This window comes from Phodopus roborovskii, unplaced genomic scaffold, assembly GCF_943737965.1.
Source record: "Phodopus roborovskii unplaced genomic scaffold, PHOROB, whole genome shotgun sequence".
Classification (NCBI taxonomy): Eukaryota; Metazoa; Chordata; class Mammalia; order Rodentia; family Cricetidae; genus Phodopus; species Phodopus roborovskii.
Genome location: NW_026126416.1, coordinates 27,334,455 through 27,344,188, shown reverse-complemented (window position 1 = coordinate 27,344,188; position 9,734 = coordinate 27,334,455). Strand labels below are relative to the sequence as shown.

Sequence of the window (9,734 nt, the reverse complement as noted above, 5' to 3'; positions counted from 1 at the left end):
AGATGAAAATTAAAAGGTACTTTGAAGATCTAATAACTCAGTTAAAAACTGAACCAAAGTGATTTGTGTACATTATTTCATCCAAATACATTATGTACAATATTTTCAAATGTACACAAAGGGATTAACAAAACAGACTATATGCTAGCAATAAAAGCAAGTTTCAATAAGGAATTAATAATTAAAATCAATGAAAATCAAATTTAAGAGCACATCAAAAGGATAATTTAACATGATCAACTTGGCTTTATTCCAGAGGTGAAGGGATAGTGCAGTGTATATTAATCATCAAGTGTTATACACTATATGGATGGACACAAGAACAGAAATCATCATCTCAAAAGACTCTGAAAAGGCTTTTAACAAATCCAAAATCCCTTCGTGATAAAAGTCATTAAGGACCAGCATGATGTGTTAACTCTAAGAGGCAGTAATGGTACACATAACTTGGCAGTAACCAACAGTTCTCCAATTGGACTTAGGCCTACTCAGTAAGAGGGAAATTATGTCTGGTATTGGAATCCAATCAACTATCTTAGGCTAGAAGTCATGGATCTTGGAGGAGAAGGCACATTAAAGAAAAAGAAGCCAGCAATTTGAATGAGAGCAAGGGTTTGGATACATGGGAGAGCTAGCAGGGAGGAAAGGAAATGGTATAATCATATTGTAATCTCAAAATTTGTTTTAAATTAAAAATCCTAAAGGAATTCACAATTGACAGGACATATCTCAACATGATGAAGGCTATGTACAACAAGCCTACAGTAAGTTAAATGAGAAAAAACAAAAGGCATTTCTAATAAAGTGGGGAATAAGATAAAGGTGTCCATTGTCCTGAGAGTCTTAGCTAAATAGAGTGTTAAGACAAGAGAGGCAAATAAAGGAGATGCAAATAGGAAAGGAAGAATCCAAAGTATCTCCATTTGCAGATGATAGGATTCCAGATCCCACCCCTTGCTGAGGAGATATAGGTAGTTGATAGTTGTTAAGGGAGGAAGAATCATTCTTTGTAGATGATGTGATTACCGGTAGAATTCTCAGTGAATGGCCTCACACTCATGCACATATGGCCAGCACTAACTGGACTTAGTATATTATATTTTTAAAAAGACATGAATTTGGGATGTGGTGGCTGGGATGGTCTACGTCCTAAGAAGGAATCTACTATTATTGTTTTGTTTTGTTAAATGGAGCATGCTGGCAAAAAAATATCTAAATATTTATGTTTATACTTCTATATTAATGCTGTTCTCACCCTTGCTTAGAGAATATTCTCTCTCTCTTTTTTTTTCACTTGGAAAATGTTAGCATTTAATTAACCTCCCTGTGTGGTTCAAGCCACCAGGACACAAGCACTTCCAACACCCTTTATCTTCTCTTCAGCTCTTCTGCTGAAAAATTTGTCTTTCACGATGACAGGTTGTTTAGGGAGCTTCCCCTTCCCCAGAACTTTGTAGTAGCCCTATTGCACAACATCAATGATGGGAGCAGCTCCAGTCTTGTTCTTGGCAGCATTGACCCTAGTCTGCTCACTGACCAGTGTCCATAACTTATCCAGGTTGACTGTTGGGCAGAAGCTCTGGTTCCTCTTTAAGTGGTAATGCCGCATACCAACTTTCCCAAAGTAACCTGGATGGTATTTGTCGAAGTTGATCCTGTGGTGATGCATGCTTCCAGCATTCCTGCGGCCTCCTGGGTGCTTGCGGTGTTTACCAATGTGACCCTGGCCATGGCTCACGTGGCCCCGGGTCTTCCTCAGTCTGGATGGCATGGTGGCGGCAGAAAGGAAAGAGGGAGCAAATATTCTCTTTTTTATGGTAGGCAGTGGTTAACACAGAGACTCGCAACTGGTCAGAATGCTTAAAATGCATGGTTATTGAGTACTCAGCTCCAGGCAGCACATCCTTGTTACTCTATCTGACAGAAAGCATCACAAGAAGAAGAGGTGGAAAGAATATAGGAGCTGGAGAAGGTATGGTTTTTTCATTAAGTCTCTTTATCAGTTATAGATCTGTTTCTAGTTCCTTGTAATTGTCTAATGACTGACTGTATGTTCTATAACATTAGCCACTTCTATGCTCTCCAATGTGTTGTCATGTAATTGTTTGTAGAACTCATAATGCTTTTAATTTGTGGCATCAATAATAAAATCTTCTATTTCATTTCTCTATAGTACTTTAATATGTTTTCTTTAATGATTTTTTTTAAACATTTGCTTGTGAAGGGGTCAAAGGACAATTTGCAGGAGTCAGTTCTTTCCCTCCTGCAAATGGGTCCCAGGCATGGAATTTATCAGGCTTAGGGACAAGCACCTTTATCTGCTACTCACTAGCTCACATTTTATTTTTATTGATATACTTATTGTACTCATACATAATTCTTGAATTCATAGAACACTAGCCTACTCCATTAAATGGAGACCATATCTGGCAAGATTAACTTGTAGCTATAGAGACCTATAGACCCCATTGGAAAACTTACTTCTATTCTGTTAGATAGATACAGCATTAAAGTGACTTGTTGCTATCTATATAGATCAGTGCATCTCTCAACCATCCTCAGAGAAGCTCCTTCTTTCAGAAGGTGTTCATTAACAGAGACTCATTAGCTAGGTAGTGGTGGCACACACCTTTAACCCCAGCACTCAGGAGGCAGAGGCAGATTAATCTCTGTGAGTCCAAGGCCAGTCTGGTCCAGACAGCAAGTTCCATGATAGTCAGGACTACACAGAGAAACCTGTCTTGGAAAAAAAAAAAAAAAAAAAAAAAAAAAAAAAAAACAACCCAGAGACTCACAACTGGTCAATGTAATTTGATGTGAGACTTTGGACAATTCAGTCCCTCAAACTCATATCCCCAGAGCTTACTTAGTGATCTTCATGGAAGAGGGTGTTGAATGCAAAAACCAGAAGAGCCCAATGTAGATGACACCAAGGAAACTGCTTTCTAATGGCCAGACAATTGAAACTATGAACTCATAGTATTTTTGACATCATATACAAGACCTGTGCAAGTTCAAACCAAACAAAATTCCAGCGTGGATGTGGGAAGGTGGTCACAAAGTCCCACCCCTAGCTGAGGCACTGTTGGCTGGGAGAGAGTCTTTATTTTTTTTTAATAGCGTGACCCATGGTAAGTCAAGCACACTCCACTGGGGAGGGCACACCCAAAAGTAGTTGGCCAGCACAAACTGTACTCCATTGAGAAAGACACACACACACATATACACATAGACAGAGAGACAGAGAGACAGAGAGAGCATGAAGTTGGTTGGTAGGAAGATAGGGTGGATCTGGGAGGAGTTGGGGGAAGAATGAATATAATCAAAATACATTGCATGCAATTTCCAAAGATTTAATAAAACTATTTTTAAAAGAGTATTTTTGAACTCTCTGTCAAGTACTTAATCTACATCTGTTTCTTTGGGGTTGACTTCTGGGGATTTGATGTGTTTCTTTCTTTGGACCAAGTTACCATGTCTGTTTCTCTTTCTGAAAACTGTCTTGGAGTATAATATACATCTGATAAAATAATTACTCAAGTCTTTGTCTACTGGCTTCCTGCAGGAGATGACTCTCATCAATGAGAATAACTAGAGATTCCATAGTTTATTAGTGCTTGTATTTGGGAGCATGCAACTTCTCAGTTGTCATACAGCTTTTCAAGTTGGTCAGGTTCTTTTTCAGGGATTCACAATCTCTTGCTCCCCCTCTCCTGGGACATGGTAAGGGTTTTCGTTGTGGAATACCAAATTATCTGCTCCCCCAGTGGTCATTGTGCTTCTAATTAAGGCCAGTTCACTCTCATTGTCTAAAGTCAGGGGAGATAGATACAAACCCCTTGTGTGGCAGGCCTACACTCCCATCCTTTCCCTTCCACCTGATAGGGAAGCATTGGGCTATCCACCCCCTCTCCATCATGCTGAACTGTGTATTACCCCTACTACTTTTATTCTAAGTACCCCCATGCATACACACTCTACCTGTTCTTCCATACTCGAATGATGTACAATTATATAAGTCCAACAGACATCCTCCAAAAACAAAACAAGACAAAATACTGACCCAATGCTTCCAAAACATTCGTTTTCAGTGCTGAACTGTGCTAGTATTGAAGAAGCAGAGCAAGTAAGACTTCAATGCAGCTACACTCATACCCATGCTTGCTCTGGGTAGTCTAAAATTCCCACAGAAATATCTTCATCTATGTATCATTAAGTCAATATTCTATGGAATAACAAGAATTGGCCATACCTATCCCATCATTTTACTGGCATTACTACTTTCTACATATATTTCAAACCAATATTTGAGCAGTCAAAGACTCTGAACTCCAAGTATGTATCCTACTGATTAAAATAGAAGGATATGGTTATTGGGACCCACAAGTTCTTGCTTCTAGGAATGTTCAAGAAGAGAGCACAATCCAAAAGCAAAAGCAGGAAGAGTGGGAAGTCTATATGATAAGGTATACCGCTTATCAATAAAACTCAGGGAGGACCCAGCCCCAGACTACTACAGAAGCCAGCATCCTTGTCATCCTGAATGACATATGTTCTGAGAACTAAAGTGTGGTTGTGGATTGTTTCAAAATGTGTATTGCAGAAGTACTGCAATAGCCCAGAAATGTTTGATCTCTCTTAGTGCACTCACAGACTAATTGGTGGAGATAGGTATTGTCATGAAGAACTTTCACAGTCAAGTTCAGATTGTTACATTGTTACAATAGCCCTATTTTGTAAGCTTTTATGCCTCTTTTAGTAATACATTGTTTTGTTTCCCAGTCTTAGATGCCTTACCAATTGTCCTATTTAGCTTTAATTGTCAATTTGACACAGCTTACAGTCATTTGAGAAGAAAGCCTAGACTTGGATCAAATTTAGACTTGTGCAGGGTTGTTTTGATTCTTAGTTAATATATCAGAGCCCATCCCACTGTGGTCAGCATTATCCCTAGGCAGGTGGCCCAGGGCTGTGTGAGAAAGTGGATCAACAACCAGTTCCTCTACAGCTTCTGTCTCCAGGTTCCCACCTTGATTTCCCTCAATGGTGGACTGTGACCAGCTAGTGTAAGCCAAATCAACCTTTTCCCCTCCAAGATCTTTTGGGCAGAGCATTTCATCTGTGGCAAAATGAAACTAGAACACTAGGGAAATATTTAAACTGAGATGAAGATGGAGCACATGTCAAGAACGAGGTCAGCATCATAACTGGTATGGTTATCCTTGGATGAGCTTCTCACCTAAAGACTCATTTATGGAGCAGAAATGATGACAGCAGCTTTTTATATAAGCACTCATGTTCATCTGTGTTTACAGTGCCGAGATATGTCTGTCTTTCCCCAGATAAAAGTTTCTCTCAGAGCACAGGAAAAATAAATGCAAAGGAATTTCCAAATGATATTGTGCAATTTTTTTTCTTGCCTTGCTGATTTTCTCCCTCTCAGCTTCGACAAAAATTTAGAGCATTGATTTCATTTCCCAGAAAACGCATGCTTCTTTCCCCCAAACACTCGTCCCTTGGCAGGAAAGAGAATTGACGTGGACACAAAACCTGAAGCAAATTTTTGTTTTGTCTTGCTTCTGCCTTTATCCACATTCAACGCATGTTCCTTTATTTAAGTTGAAGAATTTAGGAAGAGGAAAATTGGGGCGTCAGTATTTTCAGTTTTTGTTTTACTCTCTTTTTCTCTGTGTACAGTTTATTTCTGCATCTTAAGTGGCAGGTACATGATTGAAGAGTAATCTTCTGCTATGGATTCCCCACCTCCATGAACTTGGGGTACTCTGCGCCCCACTATGGACAAAACTATTCTGATGATTCGCAGTCATGGTACATAATCAGCAGACTCAGTCCTTCAATGGTACCTGGAACAGAGGTGAAATCCAAAGGCATCATATGGACTCTGTCCCGACAGCGCCAGGAAGAAACTGTAGTGAGCACGACCACTACCCACCACCATCCTGTCCCCAGAGCTTAAGACTGAACCCAGGGTCTGTGCTTGCTAGGAAAGTACTCTGCCACTGAGCTAAATCCTCAGTCCCATAAGCACTCTTTGAAGCCAAAGTAGACTGAGTCCCAGAAACATATACAGTAACATTCAGACCACTTAGCATTTCATCTCAACAGTCAAAGCCCCTAAATGGTGACTGCTCATTGGCCATCAGTGAACAGACATGGAAGAAAAATCAATTCAAAAGGTATTTTACTTTTAATTCAAAAGTTTTTTATGAGTTACTAGAGTTTTTCAAGTGCCTAGAGTTTGGTGTGGGGTCAGTCCCATAGGGTTAATGTCCCTTTACACTGACTTATTTTTCCTCCAAACCCATTACTCACCCATCCTCCATCTCCCTTCATATTTCAAAAGGCTAACTCTTGGCTCCAGTCACCAGCAGTTCCCTTGTCTATTAAACATGGTTCTCATTTCCTTATTTTTATAAACTGGTAACCATCCAAGTTTCCTCTAGGGTTGCATTGGGCAATGCAAAAACAAGCCATTTAGAGCATTGCTTCTTGGGTTGTGGACCATTCCTGAGGGCCAAATGGGTGGAATCGGAAGTTAGCAGTAAGTTTTCAAGCCACACTTGGTGTGCTCAGTGAAAAGATGTCCTTATAGAAGATAATGTCCTCAGATTGGTTATATCCATATCTAAAAGATTGTCTGTAAACTGCAATCCCAGCTGCTCTAAATATTGTCACATTACACTAAATGGTATAAAGAAACAAGAAAGTTTTTGTGTGTTGGGAAGTAAAAACAAGAATGCAATGGGCTCAGGTTCAGAGTTCTCAGTGGGACTGTGTGGGTTCCTTTCCTATCTTTGTGACCTGGGAGAGTTCCTCAGCTCCATTAAGCCCATTCTGAATGGTGGCAGCATCATTCCACAGCCAGTGTCCTGGAATAAACACAAAGAAGGGGAGCTGAGTACCAGCATTTCTCTCTGCTTGTACATGGATACAGTATGATCCACTGTGTCATGATCTATTGCCATGCCTCCCCACAGTGAGCTAAAAGACACCCTTCTTTCTTAAGTTCCTTTTTTCTTTCTGGTCTGTTAAATGAGAAAAGTAAGTAACATATCACCAACATGGAAATCATGATACACCCTTCCTCATAGAGTTGGTTGTTACAAAGATTAAATGAAATAATATACTCACACATGTGAAGTACTTAGTCTAGGCAAAGTATGTAATGATGACTTAAATACTAAAAGTGCAATGAAATTATTTTTACATCAACAAAGTTCCTTGGCCCACAAATGCCTGTGTATATTTCCAGAAATGGGAAGAAATATCTCTCCATAGATGCTGATATCACCAGGGTTCTTAGTTTTTGTTACAGTCTTAAGGGTTGCATGAACAAGAGAGTAGCTGAAGAAGAGTATCTGAATCCATAAACCACAGGGCATACATGAAGGGATGTGTGACTCTCTAAACCCAGAGATAGAAAACTGTAACACTGTCCCAGCTTGATGTCTATTGCACATTTACACTGGCATTGGGAACAATCTCATGTGGCCCTTGAATTACAGGTCAGGTTACCTTTTATTCTGAGGTCAGAGAAATGGAGGTAAAGATGAGGCTCTGCTGACCTGCTTGGGTGGAGGCAATGGCAACAGACAGCCACCGCCACCGCTGCCACAACACAAATTCAACATTAAACCCAAGGATTGCCTTGGATCCTCCACAGAGATTTGGTTTGTTATGAACTCTGTACCCAAACCTTCTGAACATGGTTCTCAGCTTTATCTGCTTCTAGCTCTGTGTTTAGCAACTCATCAAATTTCTCTTGGCTTCATTTTTGTCTTTGTAAAGTGGGAATTAAAATAGTTTCTACACAAAAATTAGTTTAAATTATACAGTGTATGCAACATGCCTAGCAGGCAGTGTGCAGGCATTAATAAATATCAGCAATTGGCTTTATTTTTGTTTTCATTTTAGAAAAAGAAAGACTTATCACAATCTAATCTGGAGCCCCAAGGCAAAGGTTCTTTTGTTCAAAGACAAAATAGTCATATTTCATTTGGGGGGTTTATTTCAAAATATCTGTGAGATATTAGTAAAAGTCAAAATATAAATACTCAAGCAACAGGAAAAAAAAACACCCAAAATCCAAGCTCTTTCTCCTAATGACAGACTTATGAAGTTATTTTTCTTCCTCAAAACTCTAAAATTTCTGTTAGTTGTACATAATATATTATAGTCAAGAAAAGTCATCATTTTTATGAAGAGTCACACCTAAAATTATCAGTTGATATGTATTTATAACAGTCTCTCTCCTTAAATCCCTTATTCCTTCCAATTTATCTCCTGAGTGGTCTTTGCTGGATTCTCTATTTAAAGATAGTGTCTAATAATTGGAAGACCAGTAAATGCTTGTGTGAGTGTGTGTGTCTTCAATTTTAAAATTTTAATGTATTGCTTTTTTAAATTTTTGAAATGTTTAAACAAAGTAATAGTGTACAATTATTCATCCTAAGAGTAATCAAATGATAAATGGTCACTTTTGTTTCAGATATTTGGCTAACAAAATAAAAGGGAATATTATCAATCATGTTCTTGTTTTTGTATCCTTCTCCAAATTCACTCTCTTATCTCTGCCAATGAGTTACTACTATGAATTTTGGAGTATACAATTTTTGTTCTGTTTTTATAAGTAGGTAGTGGGGATTGAACCCAGGGTCCCAAACATGCTGGGTAAGTATTATACTACAGAGCTATATTCCCAGGCCTCTATCCACAGTTTTGTATTTTATTTTTATACTTTTTTTTGTTTGATGAGAGTGGTGGTTTCAGTGGTTTGAATGAGAATGGCCAAAATAGGTGCATATACTTAATCCCCAATTGGTAGACTGGGAAGGGTTAGGAGGTGTGGCCTTGTTGGAGGAGGTGTGTCACTGGGGGCTGGCTCTGAAGTGGCAAAAGATTTTCACTATCCTCCCCTTTCGACTTATAGTTCAAGATGTAATGTTCCAGCTGTTCCTGCTGTTGTCACAGAGTTTAACCCTGTCTTAGAGTTTCTATTGCTGCAAAGAGACACAATAACCACAGCTACTCTTATAAGGAAAACATTTCATTGGGTCTCCCTTACAGCTTAAGAGGCCTACTCCATTGTCATCATAGTGGGAGGCTTCATGGTGTGCAGGCAGGCATGGTGCTGGAGAAGGAGCTGAGAGTTCTATATCAGGATCTGCATGCAGCAGGAAGAGAGAGTGCCACTGGGCCTGGCTCAGGCTTCTGAAACCTCAAAGCCCACCCCACATGACACACTTCCTCCAGCAAGGCCACATTTACTCCAACAAGGACGTACCTCCCAATAGTCACTCCCTATGAGTCTATGGGGGCAATTTTCATACAAATCTTCTGAGACCATATAAGTTGCTCAGGTGTTTTATCCCAACAATTAAAAAAGTAGTTATGACAGTGATGATGCAGAGAATGAATTTAGAGTCTCGGGATGATACATAGCAATAGTCCTAACCCTAAAACTATTGCCATCATTATTTTTCTATACTTAAGGTCAAACTCTGAGCCTCATGCATACAAGCTCTGCCACTGAACTCTACTCCTAAGCCGTAGGCCTTCGTTTTTCTATTTCAACCACATTTCTATGAACTGTGGTTATTTTCTCAATGGATCCTTTCTAGATTTATTTCTTTAATTTATTTTATGTGTATTAGTGTTTTGCCTGCACTATATATGTGTACTATGTACTTGCCTTGTGCCTTTAGAGGTCAGGA

General features: G+C 39.3%; 1 pseudogene; it reads right to left on the bottom strand.

Annotated features, from left to right (window-relative positions):
• Nucleotides 1-1,333: 1,333 nt before the first annotated feature.
• LOC127221225 (60S ribosomal protein L27a-like) lies at nt 1,334-1,771 on the bottom strand (annotated as a pseudogene).
• Nucleotides 1,772-9,734: the final 7,963 nt, after the last annotated feature.